Genomic DNA, 13709 nt, shown 5'->3' on the forward strand with positions numbered 1-13709 from the left:
CATGAGGATGACCTAAAACTTAGAAGGAGAGAGAATATATTGCATGATAGAACTAGGATCCCAAAATCCCAATAAGCTAGAGCAATGGGGAAAATAAAACACGATAGAATTTATCTGGGATAAATTTTTAAAAATCTGTATTTGAATTTTAAAATCCAAATGCATGAGTAGAGGAGAGGGGTGATATGACTTGATAATAGTAATGAAAATTTGTTGTTGTTTAATCATTTTAGTCATGCCCAACTCTTCATGGGCATTTGGGATTGGGGGTTTTCTTGGCAAAGATACTGGAGTGGTTTTCCATTTCCTTCTCCAGTTCATTCTACATCTGAGAAAACTGAGGCAAACAGGGTTAAGTAACTTGACCAAGGTCACATACCTCTTTTGTGTCTGAAGTCAGATTTGAACTCAGGAAAATGAGTCTTCCTTATTTCTGGTTTGGTACTCTGTCTACAATGCCATCTAGTTGTCTTAGTAGTGAAAAAGACATGAGGATTTTGTGCACTGCAAGTATAATATGTGTCAGTAGTGCACCATGGTAGTCATAGAAAGCAGTGTGATCTGAGGTTATCTTAAGAAGACCATGGAGCCCAGAACAAAGGGCCTTATAGTCCTTCCATATATTGGTCAGACCAAATCTTGAGTACTGTGTACAGTTTTCAGTGCCACCATTTACAAAATACTTTGACAAGTAGAAATATTTCCAAAGAGAGGTAATTAGGCTGGTAAAGAAACTAGAAATCATTGTATATTCGGTGTAAAAACTAAGGATGCCTAGACTGGAGTATATGTACTTTATGGGGAACATGATAGCTGCCTTCAAGACTTTGAAGACCTGTGATATGGAAGAGAAACTTGACCAATCCTGCTTGGCTATAAACATCAGAACTTGGAGCTGAGTAGAACTTGCAAAGAGGCAAATCTGGCTTAATGGAGAGAAAAACACTTATTAAAATTAGCATAAAAATGGAAATAGTTTGACACAAGGGTAAAGGGTTTCTATTTATTAGAGGTTTTCTAGCAGAGGTTAGAAAACCACTTATTTAAAATTGTTAAGGGAAATTTCTGTTCAGGTATGAATTGGACTAGAGGACTTCTAGGGTCTCTTCCAACTCAGAGTTCTTATAGATGGGTTTTGTCTCCTCCCCACCCCCCACCCCCTCCTCCACCAACGCTCATTGTCACCCCATTCAGGGAATCAGTGTGCTTGAGTTCTGAGAGTCTATCTTATGTATTCTGATACTGTATGTTGGTCCTATATAAATATAAGGAGAGCCGAGACTTCTGAGATAAGTAAGAATTAAATCAGTAATTCAGACCACTGGGGATGGGATGGAAAGTGAAGGAGGGAAAGTGAAGGAAAATGAAGAACAACTTTGTTGTTTTTATGAGCTAATGACCATCTATGCATAAGAGAATTTCTCAGTAGCCCAGTCAAGGCCATGAAGAGTGAGGTTTCAATCTCAATAAGAATAAATTAATTTCATGCATGAAATGTCAGATTTTCTTCCCTTTCTACATTCTTTTCCCCCTCAATCAATTAGAATACTCAAATATCTCTCAGCATAACTTTGAACATACAGGAAGAAAATGCATCTGAAGTAGATTATTTCCCCACTAATTGCCACCCTGAAATCCCTGGAAAATGAGTGATCATCCTTACCTCATTTCAGAGATGGAATTTTTCTTGTACAGAAGAGGAAAGCTGAAAATTCATCTATTGATGAGCTGCTGTACTTCCAATTGGGATACCTCCAATTCAGACAAAGAGTTAGAGATTAATTAAAGTACTATCTCTGGGGGCAGCCAGGTGGTGCAGTGAATAGAGCACCTGCTCTGAAGTCAGAAGTTTCTAGGTTCAAATCTAGTCTCAGACACTTGACACTCACTAGCCATGTGACCTTGGGCAAGTCACCTAACCCCTATTGCCTTGCTTTTCCCCCTCCAAAAACAAACAAACAAACAAAAATAATGTCTCTGGCCCATTCTGAGACGTTCAACTGAACAGCTGTACAGATTACTTTTCAATAAACATCTTTTAGACACATAACTTCTATGCATGGGTTTTTCTTCTTTCCTCCTCTCTGAGACAAATATTGATTTACCACCTGATGGTTTATTTAGAGAGAGCAGCCTTTTAGTCAAATAAGGGAATTGAAATGGACAGGAGAAGCTGATCAAGTCTCCTCATATTAAAACTCATAGAAATTTCTCAAATAGCCCTCATTCAAATTAGCCTTCTAGAGAACCTAGATATCACCATGACATTTCAGGTGATAGGGATCTTTCTTATCAGTTTAGAAAATTAACAATGTCTGGTGTAAAAGGAAAAGAAAAGATATTTTAAAAATTATTGCAACACTTTTAAACAGATAGTAGGTTCATCACTATATGATTTTGCTTACAGGTTGGTTTTAATCTATACCACATGTTTGAATCACAAAAGTGTCATTGATATTTCTCATTTTTATTTTAGGACATAATAAAAACCCAAACAACCCTGCATCCCCAAAGTACAAAACATGTCAATTATATATTGAATAAAACTACTACAAATGTACAAAAAAAAGAAAAAGGAAAATGCACTTTTAAATTTTTTTAAACCTCTTGAAAAACTGAACTTTTTCTATATAATAAAATAGAAAAAATGAAAAAGAAATTAAGACAAAAAAGAAAAAGTGGGAGAAGTTGGGAAGTATAGTGGGACAATAGTTTTGTAATGATAGGAGTAGAGTTGTATGGGAGGGTAACCCTACCATGTACAAGGTTAGATGCAATCCATCTTACCACCATGAGGTTGACTAATCACATGTACCTGACTTTATTTCATGGCATTCAGGGTATAAGGCTGCCACTTTGGAGATCATTGATTTAATGGATAGAAGGTCGAACTAAGAATGAGATAGACCTTGGGGTCAAGTATTGTTTCTCATACTTACTAACTGTGTGAATCAAATCACTCCCTCTAGATAACTTTAATTTAAGTCTATAAATTGTAAAACTTGCCAATCTGCATTCAGAGAAGGAATTTTCTCATCAGAAATTCCTTAAAACAATGAAATCACAGTTCTAAGCTTGTATTAAAAAAAATTCTAACATGAAAGTGATTTTAAAATATTCTGCTCAGATTATTTCATAAATATTAATTAGTGTTGGAAAGAAAGAAAGGCTATCTAGGATAATCTTTTAATTTACAGATGAAGAAACTGAGTCTAAGAGAGGTTTAATGACTTGCATAAGGTTTACAGTGAGCAACAGGCAGGATTTGAACTCAAGGCCTCAATTCAAAACCGATACTTTTCCCATTATGCTATAGTAACTTTTTCTTTTCTGGATTGTTTGTTATTTCTTTCATTTTCAGAGTCTAGATCCTCTCAGTACAGGTACAAAATCCATAATCTATTAGAGTAGTATCAGAGTCCAACCATCCTAGTAATTCCTAAAAAGTTATCGATAAAGGAGACATCATTCAAGCAATTTCTCAATGCAATCAATAGAAAAAAGCCAATTTTGTTCTCTCCTCTCCTTTTTTTTTTACTTTCAAGAGCACCATCATCTAAGTCACTCCCTGTCATCCTTGACCTCTTGCTTGTATTCACTCCATATATATATGTGTATGTGTGTGTGTGTGTGTGTATACATAAATTATTTCCAAGTCTTATATCTAAGCTCCTTTTCACTCAAACGGCTACCACTCTTGTGAAGCCCCTCAACTTCATGTGCACTATTCCAATCATCTCATGAATGATTTTCCAGTTGCCTCAGGGCTCATCTCTGCTCAGTCCAATCCATTATCCCACCCACATGCCAAAGGGTTTGTCCTAAAGTTCATGTCTCTTCATTTCACCCCAACCTGCTCCATCCTCCTACCTAGTAGTTCCCTTTTACCTGCAGGTTCAAATCTTCTGTTTCTCTTCACAATGGACCTTTCTTCCAGAGGTCTCTCCCAGTCCCCTCCATTTTGTTCTCTCTGAGATTACTTTCCATTTACACTGTATATATTTTGGATGTACATAATTTTTTTCATGTTGTTTTCCTCCTTAAAATGTGACCCCATGAAGGCAAGGATGTTATTTTTCCCTTTTTTTTTGTATCCCTTGTTGTGCCTGGAACATAGTAAATGCTTATTAGATGCTTATTGACTGTTGGCTAAATATATGCCTCTGAATCTTGTATCAGATAGGCTTCTATGTCTATATTACCCATCAGCCTACATTGTTCAGGGTGCCTGAGCAGGCAGAGAAAATGGTTGAAAAGTGTAACTTGTGGATCTGTAGGCATTTGTTAAACCTGGAGCCTCAGGTATTTACATACCATACCTGTTAAGTAATGTGGCTCTCTTTTACTTGACCTCCTCTGTAGCGTTTAGAACTTGACCGATTCTCCTTGATGCTTTCTCCTAACTTGATTTTTATTTATCCTCTACTTCTCTGCTACGAGTGTGTGCTTGTCATTCATTGCTGAAGAAGACCATACCATCAGAGAAATGATGACATGACTTGCACTTGACTTTGTTTTGAGTGAGGGAGGGCTGTGCAGGTTACCAGCCTCACTTCTCCTCCAGAGCCATCTAAATCCAGTGACCTGATATTCATCAGGATGACTGGAGATGACCCAGGATGAGGCAATTGAGGTTAAGTGACTCACCCAAGGTCACACAGCTAATGAGTGTCAAGTGTCTGAGGTGAGATTTGAACTCAGGTCCTTCTGACTCCTGCACTGGTGTTCTATCCACTGCACCACCTAGCTCCCTCTACTACTAGTATGATGATAATGAAAATGGCAATGACAGAGATAGGGACAACAGTAATGACCATTGCCATGACTACTTTGATGATACTATTCTGTTTTTCCTGATGGCTTTGAGAAAAATGATTATTAAATAACCAAATATTGGCGAGGTTCAGGATTTTTTTTTCTGGATTAGTTTGGTGAAGGACAGAACAGATGATGAGATGATATGTTGGAATTGTTACCCATCCAACTAGAGAAACTTACAAAGAATTTAATCTAAGGGGAACCCCAGCCCATTGTGTCCCTGAGTCAGGTTTCTGCAGATATGAATCACCTTTTGTCTAGTTTGTCCTAGATGGGGGTAGTCTAGATTAGAGATAAATCTCTCTGTCCAAAACTGAATGATTAGAGTCGCATTCCTGGTCTTCTCATTAGAACAGGCCCACCTCTCATTATAATCATTCTTCTAAGTAATTGTTATGCCATCAGAGTTGATTGCCACCCTTAATAACACTTTCTCTTCCAAGGGCACAGAAGTGTTGAGACGATTCTATGACTGGTCTTTGGCATTCAAAAGTGCCGCTGACCTCTTCTTATTAGTTATTTGTTAGCATGATTAATGAGGTGATTATTTACCCAGAATCCATCTCTCAGATTTTTTATAAATCATGATTCCCTTGCTGTTCTTTTATTGGCTCAACTTTCTCTTCTTTTACTTTCCCATATTTTGGTATCCCTTAATTCTCTAGATTCATGATTCTTTTCATTTCCCCTATTTGCCAATTCTAGCTCTTTAATTTCATCCACTTTGAAAGTTTCAACCATCATTTCCATGTAAGTAACTCCCAATTTATATCTCCAGCCCTGATATTTTTCATGAGGTTTTGATATATTTCCAGCTTTTTACTATGAATCATCCTATTTGTATATGCCATTAATAACTCTCTGTGTTAAAAACTGAAGCCAATTGTTCCTTTCATGAAATCACATGATGCTAGAGTTGGAAGGGATCTTACACATAGTCTAGTCTAACCCCCTCATTTTATAGATGATGAAATGGAGGTTTTGAGAAAGAGAGAAATGAATACGCTTATTAAACACCTACCATATACCAGGCACTGTGCTAAGCACCTTAAAAATATCTTCATACAAATCCTCACAACCACCCTGGGATAGGTGCTATTGTTATCCTCACTTTATAGTTGAGGTAACTGAAGCAGGCATAGATTGTCATGTAATTGTCTGAGAATGTGTTTGTACTCTGGTCGTTCAGAGTCCAGATCCAGCATTCTATCCATTGAGCCACCTAGCTGCCTTGTGACTTCTCAAAGATCACAAAATCAGAAGGAGACAAAGCCAAAGTTTGAGCCTATCTTTTGACTCCAAGTCTAGCATTGTCTCCTATACCATGCTTCCTTCAAATTTTCATCTCTAATCTGTCCCTGGGCACAGTATACTCCTAATCATTCAAACAGGAAATGTTAAAGTAGCCATAGATCAGAGATTTAGAGATGGAGATCATCTTGTCCAATCAACATCATTTTCAAATGAGAATAAAGGTCAAGAGGCTAAGTAATTTGCCTGATATCACGATTAGCAAGTGAATGAGACAAGATCTTTGACATCTATATCTCAGTCTTCATATGAGATGTACATTATTAGGTTGTCTAATTCTACCTGTACAATGCCTCTTGCTACTGTCTACATCTTTCCATCCCACTTCCACCTTCCTAATTCTGGATCTTATTTTCTTCTTCCTATCTAATCATAGTAGTTTCACACTGATTTCCTTGGCTTTTCTTCTAAATCTATTATACACAATGTAGTCACAACTCTGATTTTTTTTACTACCTTATTAAAAAAAACTAAAACTAAAACAAAACTTTAACAATGACTCCAATCCCAAACATCAAAAATAAATGTTTAATGGAATAAAATGGAAACTCCTTAGTCTGCCTACCTTTTCAGTTTTATGTCAGAGCATTCCTTTTATTTACTCTGTTAAAACCAAACTAGATGGTTTCTTGATGTCAGAAAACACTGTTGTGCCTTTTCTCATACTTTTTAGTCTGCCTGGAATGCCCTCCTTCCCACCTCTTTATGCTGAAATTATAACCATCCTTAAAGGACTAGTTCAAATTCCACTCCTTCCGTTAAACCTTCTTTGATTCCTCTAGTCATAAATTATCTTTCCTTTTTCTTAGGTCTTTTAGACCCTCCCTCTTCAGATTCCATTGCATCCATTTTTTCTCTAAAGTCAATTTAATTATATTTTCATTTGTATTCTTTGCATGGATTTTTATGTCTATCTCCCTAACAAGATGGGAAGGCTTCTTCACAGCAGGCACTATGCTATCATGAAGGCACATGTATTTTTTCATGGTATACCCTATCACAGATAACAAGTATAATGCTTTGAATGTAATAGGTAGTCAATAAATATTTATTGGATGAATATTTCTTCACCAGAAGTTTGAATGCTTTAATAATCAAATTTTAATTTTAAGCTTTGACCATTTAAATTCAAACTTGCTAACAAAATCTCAGAACACTCTCAAGCTGATTGGTTACAGAGACTTCTCTGTTACCATCTGCAGTGGAGATGGTACCCAGTGTAAAAGAACCAGATGCAACAAAGAAATTAAAATGCAGGCTATTGTCAAATGCTCCTGGTTTGAAGTGCCTAAGTGGTATGGCAATTAATGTCTATGAACAGCTGTTTTTAAAGATTAAGGAAAGTGATTGCTTTGCCCCATAAATGGACAAATCCACAGATGTTTCAGGTTTTGCTCAGTTGTTGGCATTTAGAAGATATGTTTTGGAAACACCATGAATGAAAGCATGCTGTTTTGTAAAACTTTGCTGGCTGGTATGACAGGAGAAAACTTTCTAAAATTTTTCAAGAAGGAGCCCAAATTTAGCTGTATGCTAGGAGCAGCATGCTGCTCTTTGTGTAGATGCTGCTAAATCAATGACTAGAAAAAAGCAGTGGATTTGTCACTCGATTGCTCAGCAAGGTGCCTGATGCTTTCTAGGTGCTCTCTATTATCCATAGCCATGCTCTCCCTGTCAAAGACTACTGCAAGTTATACCAGCTGCTTGGCAGACCTATTCAAGTTGTTTGCTACCTTAGGCATTGTTCTCTAAATCTATTTACAGCCATATGAAAAATGGCATCTCTTCCATAGTATAGTCTCCAGTGACAATGTGGAAAGAATTAAATGAGGTTACTTGAAATGTACTCACAAGAGTTCTTTTCTTTCTTGATCAAAAAAAAAATCCCACTCAGTGTACTATTTAATAATCCTTTGGTGTTTTCTAGCTTGCCTTGCCTGGCAGATATTTTTCTCACCTTGTTGGACAATATGAGATTTTTGCTTGACCAACTTGCAGGCGCGCACACACACACATGCGTGCTCACACACGTACACACACACACACGTACACACACACACACACACAAGGTAATGATCTTTAACTACAAAACTGAAGCTTTCATAAGGAAGCAGGGTGACAGTAACCTGGAACTATCAAAGTTTTAACAATACTGGCATGAACCTACAGAGAATACTGACCCATGGAAGGGATGGTAGCAACAGAAGTAGAAATTCTGGGTAGCTGCAGAACAGGCTTACCAGCATGGGAATAGGTATGGAGTTTTAGGTTCTACCCTTATACCTATAGATAAGCTGGCCTGCCAAACTTGGGACAAGGGTGCCACAGAAACTACAGGAATGGTTAAAAGTCTAATAAATAGAAGATGTTAGGTATCAAAATGTCACAGTTAGATATCACAAGGTCAGTTTTAAGTATCAAAAATATGTCTCCTCATCACCAGATGGAAAGGCCTATCATGAGAAAGAAATACTAGGAAAGCTTTTATATGCATTTACTAGAATCCATATGAAGTAGTCAAAACTGTTTTAAACTATAAAATTGTTAATAAATAGTTAACTATAAAATAGTTCAATGGAACTCTACAATTTCTTTTTATCATCTCATCTTTTCCTATTTTTTTTTTTTTGGTAAATAGTATTTTACTTTTTCTAACTACATGTAAAGATAGTTTTTAAAACTCATTTTTTATAAGCTCTTGGGTTTCATTTTTTCTTCCTCCCTCCTCATATCCCTCCACAAGATGGCAAGCAATCTGATGGAGGCTTTACATGTGCAGTCATATTAAACATAGTTCCACATTAGTCATGTTGTGAAAGAAGAATCAAAACAAAAGGAGAAAAAAATGAGATTACAAAAGAAGTGAAAACAGTATGCTTTGATCTGCATTCACACTACATAGTTCTTTCTCTGGATGTGGTTAGCATTTTTCATCACAAGTTTTTTGGATTGTCTTGGATCATTGCATTGCTAAGAAGAGCTAAATCTATCATAGCTGATCATCACACCATATTACTATTACTATGTACACTGTTCTGATTTGGTCACTTCACTCAGCATCAATTCATGCAAATACATGTTTTTTCTGAAATCTTCCTGCTTATCATTTCTTATAGAACAGTAGTATTCCATTCCATCCATATAATAACTTATTTAGACATTTCCCAAATGATGGGTATTCCCTCAATTTCCAATTCCTTGATACCTCAAAAAGTGCTGCTTTAAATATTTTTATAAATGTAGATCCTTTCCACTTTTTTAATAATATCTTTGGGAGATAGAACTAGCAGTGATATTTCAGTTTTATTGCTCTTTGGGCATGCTTCCAAATTACACTACAGAGTGAATGAACTAGTACACAAATTCATCAGCAATGCATTAGTTTTCCAATTTTCCCACATCTCCTCCTTTCCTTTTCTTTCATATTAGCCAATGTGATAGGTGTGAGGTGATATCTCAAAGTCATTTTAATTTGCACTTCTCTAAATGCAAATCTAAGAATGGGTTACGTAGGGACTTGTTGTCCAGTCTATGAGCTCCAGAGTGAATTGGGTTTCAGGCTTGATCTCCATGTTTTCGATGACTATTTTACCTTCTGGTTTTAGAATAGTAGGGCAATTTTCCTTGATTTTCTCTAGGCTCTTTAAAAAAAATCATCATGGCTTTCAGGTAGTCCAATAATTTTAAAATTATCTCTCCTTGATCTATTTTCCAGGTTAGTTGTTTTTCCATTGAAGTATTTTATATTTTCTTCTCTTTTTTCATTCTTTTGATTTCATTTCAATGATTCTTGATGTTTCATAGAGTCATTATCTTATGCTTGCCCAATTTTAATTGTTAAGCATATATTTTCTTCAGTTAACTTTTTTACCTCCTTTTCCATTTGGCCAACTCTGCTTTTTAAATCATTGATTCCATCAGTAGACTTTTTCCCCATTTTATCAGTTCTATTTTTTAAAGGAATCATTTTCTTTAATCATTTTTTTTGTGCTTCCTTTTCCAAGCTATTGACTTTTTTCATGATTGTCTTCCTTAACTCTCATTGCTTTCCTCAATTTTTATTCTACCTCTCTTATTTAATTTTTAAAATTTTTTTGAGCTCTTCCAAGAAGACTTTAGAGGCTTGGGACCAATTCATATCCCTTTGCCTGTAGGGATTTTGACATTGTTGTCCTTTTCTGAGTTTGTGTTTTAATCTTTCTTGTCACCATAGTGCCTTTCTAGGGTCAGGGCTCTTTTCTGTTCCTTGCTCATTTTTAGCCTATTTAATTACTTTTAAATTTGAACTCTGCTACTGGGGTGCAGGAGATACTGTCCTATGCATCTTTCATTGCAGGCCAGAGGACTGATAATTGGCTTTTTCGCCAGGGTCTCAGGCTACCAGCTTGCCCCCTATGCTGGGTGGCCTGACCTAGTCATACCTGTTATACTCTGTTTCTGGGGCTGGTAATTTGACCGATGCACTGGGTTGTAGGCCTCATAGCTGGCCTGTTCTGTGACTGACGTACTGAGCCATAACTTCAGGGCCTCAGCTGCTGATCTACACTGTGGCCTCCCACAGACTTACCCAGATGCCACCTGTGCTGAGCTGTGCTCCCCTATTACCCAATTGAAGTCCTTTCCTGAAGTGTTTCTAAGTTATTTTAGACGGGAAAATTGTTTCATTTCATTTTTTTTTCTGGGTTCTGTGGCTCCAGAATTCATTTAGAGGCTTGATTTCATATTGTTTCTGGGGGAAATTGGGGAGAGCTTAGGCAACTTCCTGGCTTTTCCACACCATTTTGGTTGGCTCTGCCTCATCTTTTCTCTATGTTGTTAATGCCTTTGGTTCATCCAGGATAAGCACCTTGGATTTCAGTACAAAGAAGAGTGTCTAGTTTTTAATGTTCTCAAAAAAGCAGACTTACTTTCCATATCTATGCTTTTTTACATGTCTTTGTGTATTTTAGGAAGCCTAAGATAGTTCAAGTTTTACTTGGTTGACTGGAGATAGTGGTCACTGATGATGGATGACCTCAGATCAAGTAAGTGATTCCTGTCAAAGTATGTTTTTAAATAACTGCTACCTGTCTCCCTCTCTAGACCTACATCTTGTCCTCCTCTGATGTCCATATAACTGTACATTTAGTAAATGTCAGATCTAGAATATGAATCCAGGTCTTCCTCTTTCTAAGTCCCAAGCTATTGACTATATTAAATACTTTTTCTTAGGTAAGTTTTTCCTTGATGACAAATTTAAAGATGCACCTATGCTTTAACAGTTTCTAGAATCAGGGAAACAGTATAGTTTAACTATGGAGAAGAAAGGGATAGCTGCTACCAATAGCCTTAAAGAGAAAATAAGTCTCTTTTCTATTCTGAGACCTCCTACAAAGAGCAAATAAAAACAAGGAAAGCTGCAACATCTGAATTGCTATTGTTACCTGCTTCCATAAACTATGGATCTACAAAATAAACTTAAAAAGTGTACGTGTGTGTGTGTGTGTGTACACACTCACACATGCACATACAATAATAACAAAATCCAAGAAGTAGCAATATAATAGAACATCTAATTTAAAATAACTGTAAAAATGTTTAATATATTTGTAAGTCAATCTACAAATGCCATTTTTCATAAATTAAAAATAAAATAAATAAATGTGAAAAATGAAAATGCTAGTCTGTGAAAAGGGGAGGGGGGATTGAGGGGTTGTCCATCAGTCGAGGAATAGCTCAACATGTTGTACCATCCTCAAAATACTTTCAAAAACTGATGCAAAGTGAAGTGAACAGAATCAGGAAAACTGATCAGGAAAGTCAGCAACTACAATATTTTATGATAATCAATTCTGAATGAAAGCTATTGTCAGCAATACAATTATCCAAGATAATTCCAAAGGATTCATGATGAAAAATGCTATCCACTTTCAGAGGAAGAACTGATGGAGTCTGAATGTAAATCAAAATATAACATTTTCCCTTTTTTTGTGTGTGTATTTTTTAATATAAAACCTTTTAAAAAGTATTATTTCTGGGCCATGCTTATATAGTAAAAGAGGTGATACCAAAAAAGTTAAAATTATGTCTCTAACTCTATAGCAAACTATGAAAGGGATACTTTGTAGACCTGGATAAAATCAAACCAAAAAAATGACAGAAATTCAGTTGAAGTAACTAAAGATCAAGGAAGTAAAAAAAAGTAGGAGTAAAGGGGGTTTAGGAATTCCAGATGCCAAATTATATTGTAAAACAGCAGTGATCAAAACCGTTTGCTTTTCAGAACAGATTATATAAGGAAAAATTTAAACAATAGAATTCAATAACCAAGTATCTCATAAAATTGAAAACAAATTACTTAGAAGGAAACTTTTTTTGAGAAGAACTACTGGGAAAACTGAATAGCAACATAGTAAAAATTAGACATAGACCAACACCTTAATACAAGTTGTTTCAAGGATACCACTATAAGCCGTGCCTCTGCAAACTCCTGAGTAGAGCCAGAACCAGATTAAAATGTAATTAGGAATATTTAATAAAATAAATATCTAATAGTATGTAGATCATTTCTATATATAGTATGGTAAGTCAATATGTGGCCTCAGGAACCCTTACATAAAGTTTAATGATGCCGTTTCTGAATTTGATATTTCTGTCATAGACAATTACATATGGCAAACCCAAAGTCAACATGAAAGATTATATTGCAACAGCAAAATAGAAAAGAAACACATAATACACTTTTAAGAGCTGTGGGCAGGGAATGAATTCATAACCAAACAAATAAATTCTTAAAAGGTTAGAATAGATCATTTGATTGTGCAAAATTGAATTATTCTTGTAAAAACAGAGTTGCCACTTCTATGATAAGAAAAGTAGTAATCAACTGGGAAAATATCTTTATATCAAATTCATGTGATAACAGTTTTACATGCAAGATATATAGACAACTATCTGAAATAAGCCATTCTTGAATACAGTCAAACAATATGAACCAACAATTCAAATGTCTACATATGAAAGGATGCTCCAAATTATTACTACTAAGACCAATTCAAATAATAAAAAAACTTAATTTTTTTGTCTCAGTCTCAGAAAATTGACCCAGGTGACAAAATGTGAAAATAGTAAATGTTGGAGAGATTTTGGAAAGAGAGCCACATTAATATATTGTTGGTAATACTGTGAAGTGGTACAATAATTCTGGAAAGGAATTGAAATTATGTGAAATGATTAAAATGTCTATATCCCTTGACCCAGATATTCCATTCCTAGGCATATACCTCAAGGTCATTGATGGAAAGAAGGGCTCCATCAATGTCAATTTATTTATAACAACTCTTTAAAAAGTGAGGTAAGAAAGATAATCAATCTATATATGCAAAAATTATAATGAAGTCATTTGAAAGAACTGCAATGAAAAAGCAATGACAACTAAATATTGCAAAATTAGAAAGAGCAATATTAGCTCCAAGAAAAGATTTGAGAGGACACAGACAAACAACGTTGGATGTTCTCAATGTAATGATTAATTTGCTGACATAATTCTCTTACTCTTCTTTAAAAATAATCTTTGATAAGAAGATTATTCTGCAAAGGGG

This window comes from Notamacropus eugenii, chromosome 5 (assembly GCF_028372415.1).
Source record: "Notamacropus eugenii isolate mMacEug1 chromosome 5, mMacEug1.pri_v2, whole genome shotgun sequence".
Lineage (NCBI taxonomy): Eukaryota > Metazoa > Chordata > Mammalia > Diprotodontia > Macropodidae > Notamacropus > Notamacropus eugenii.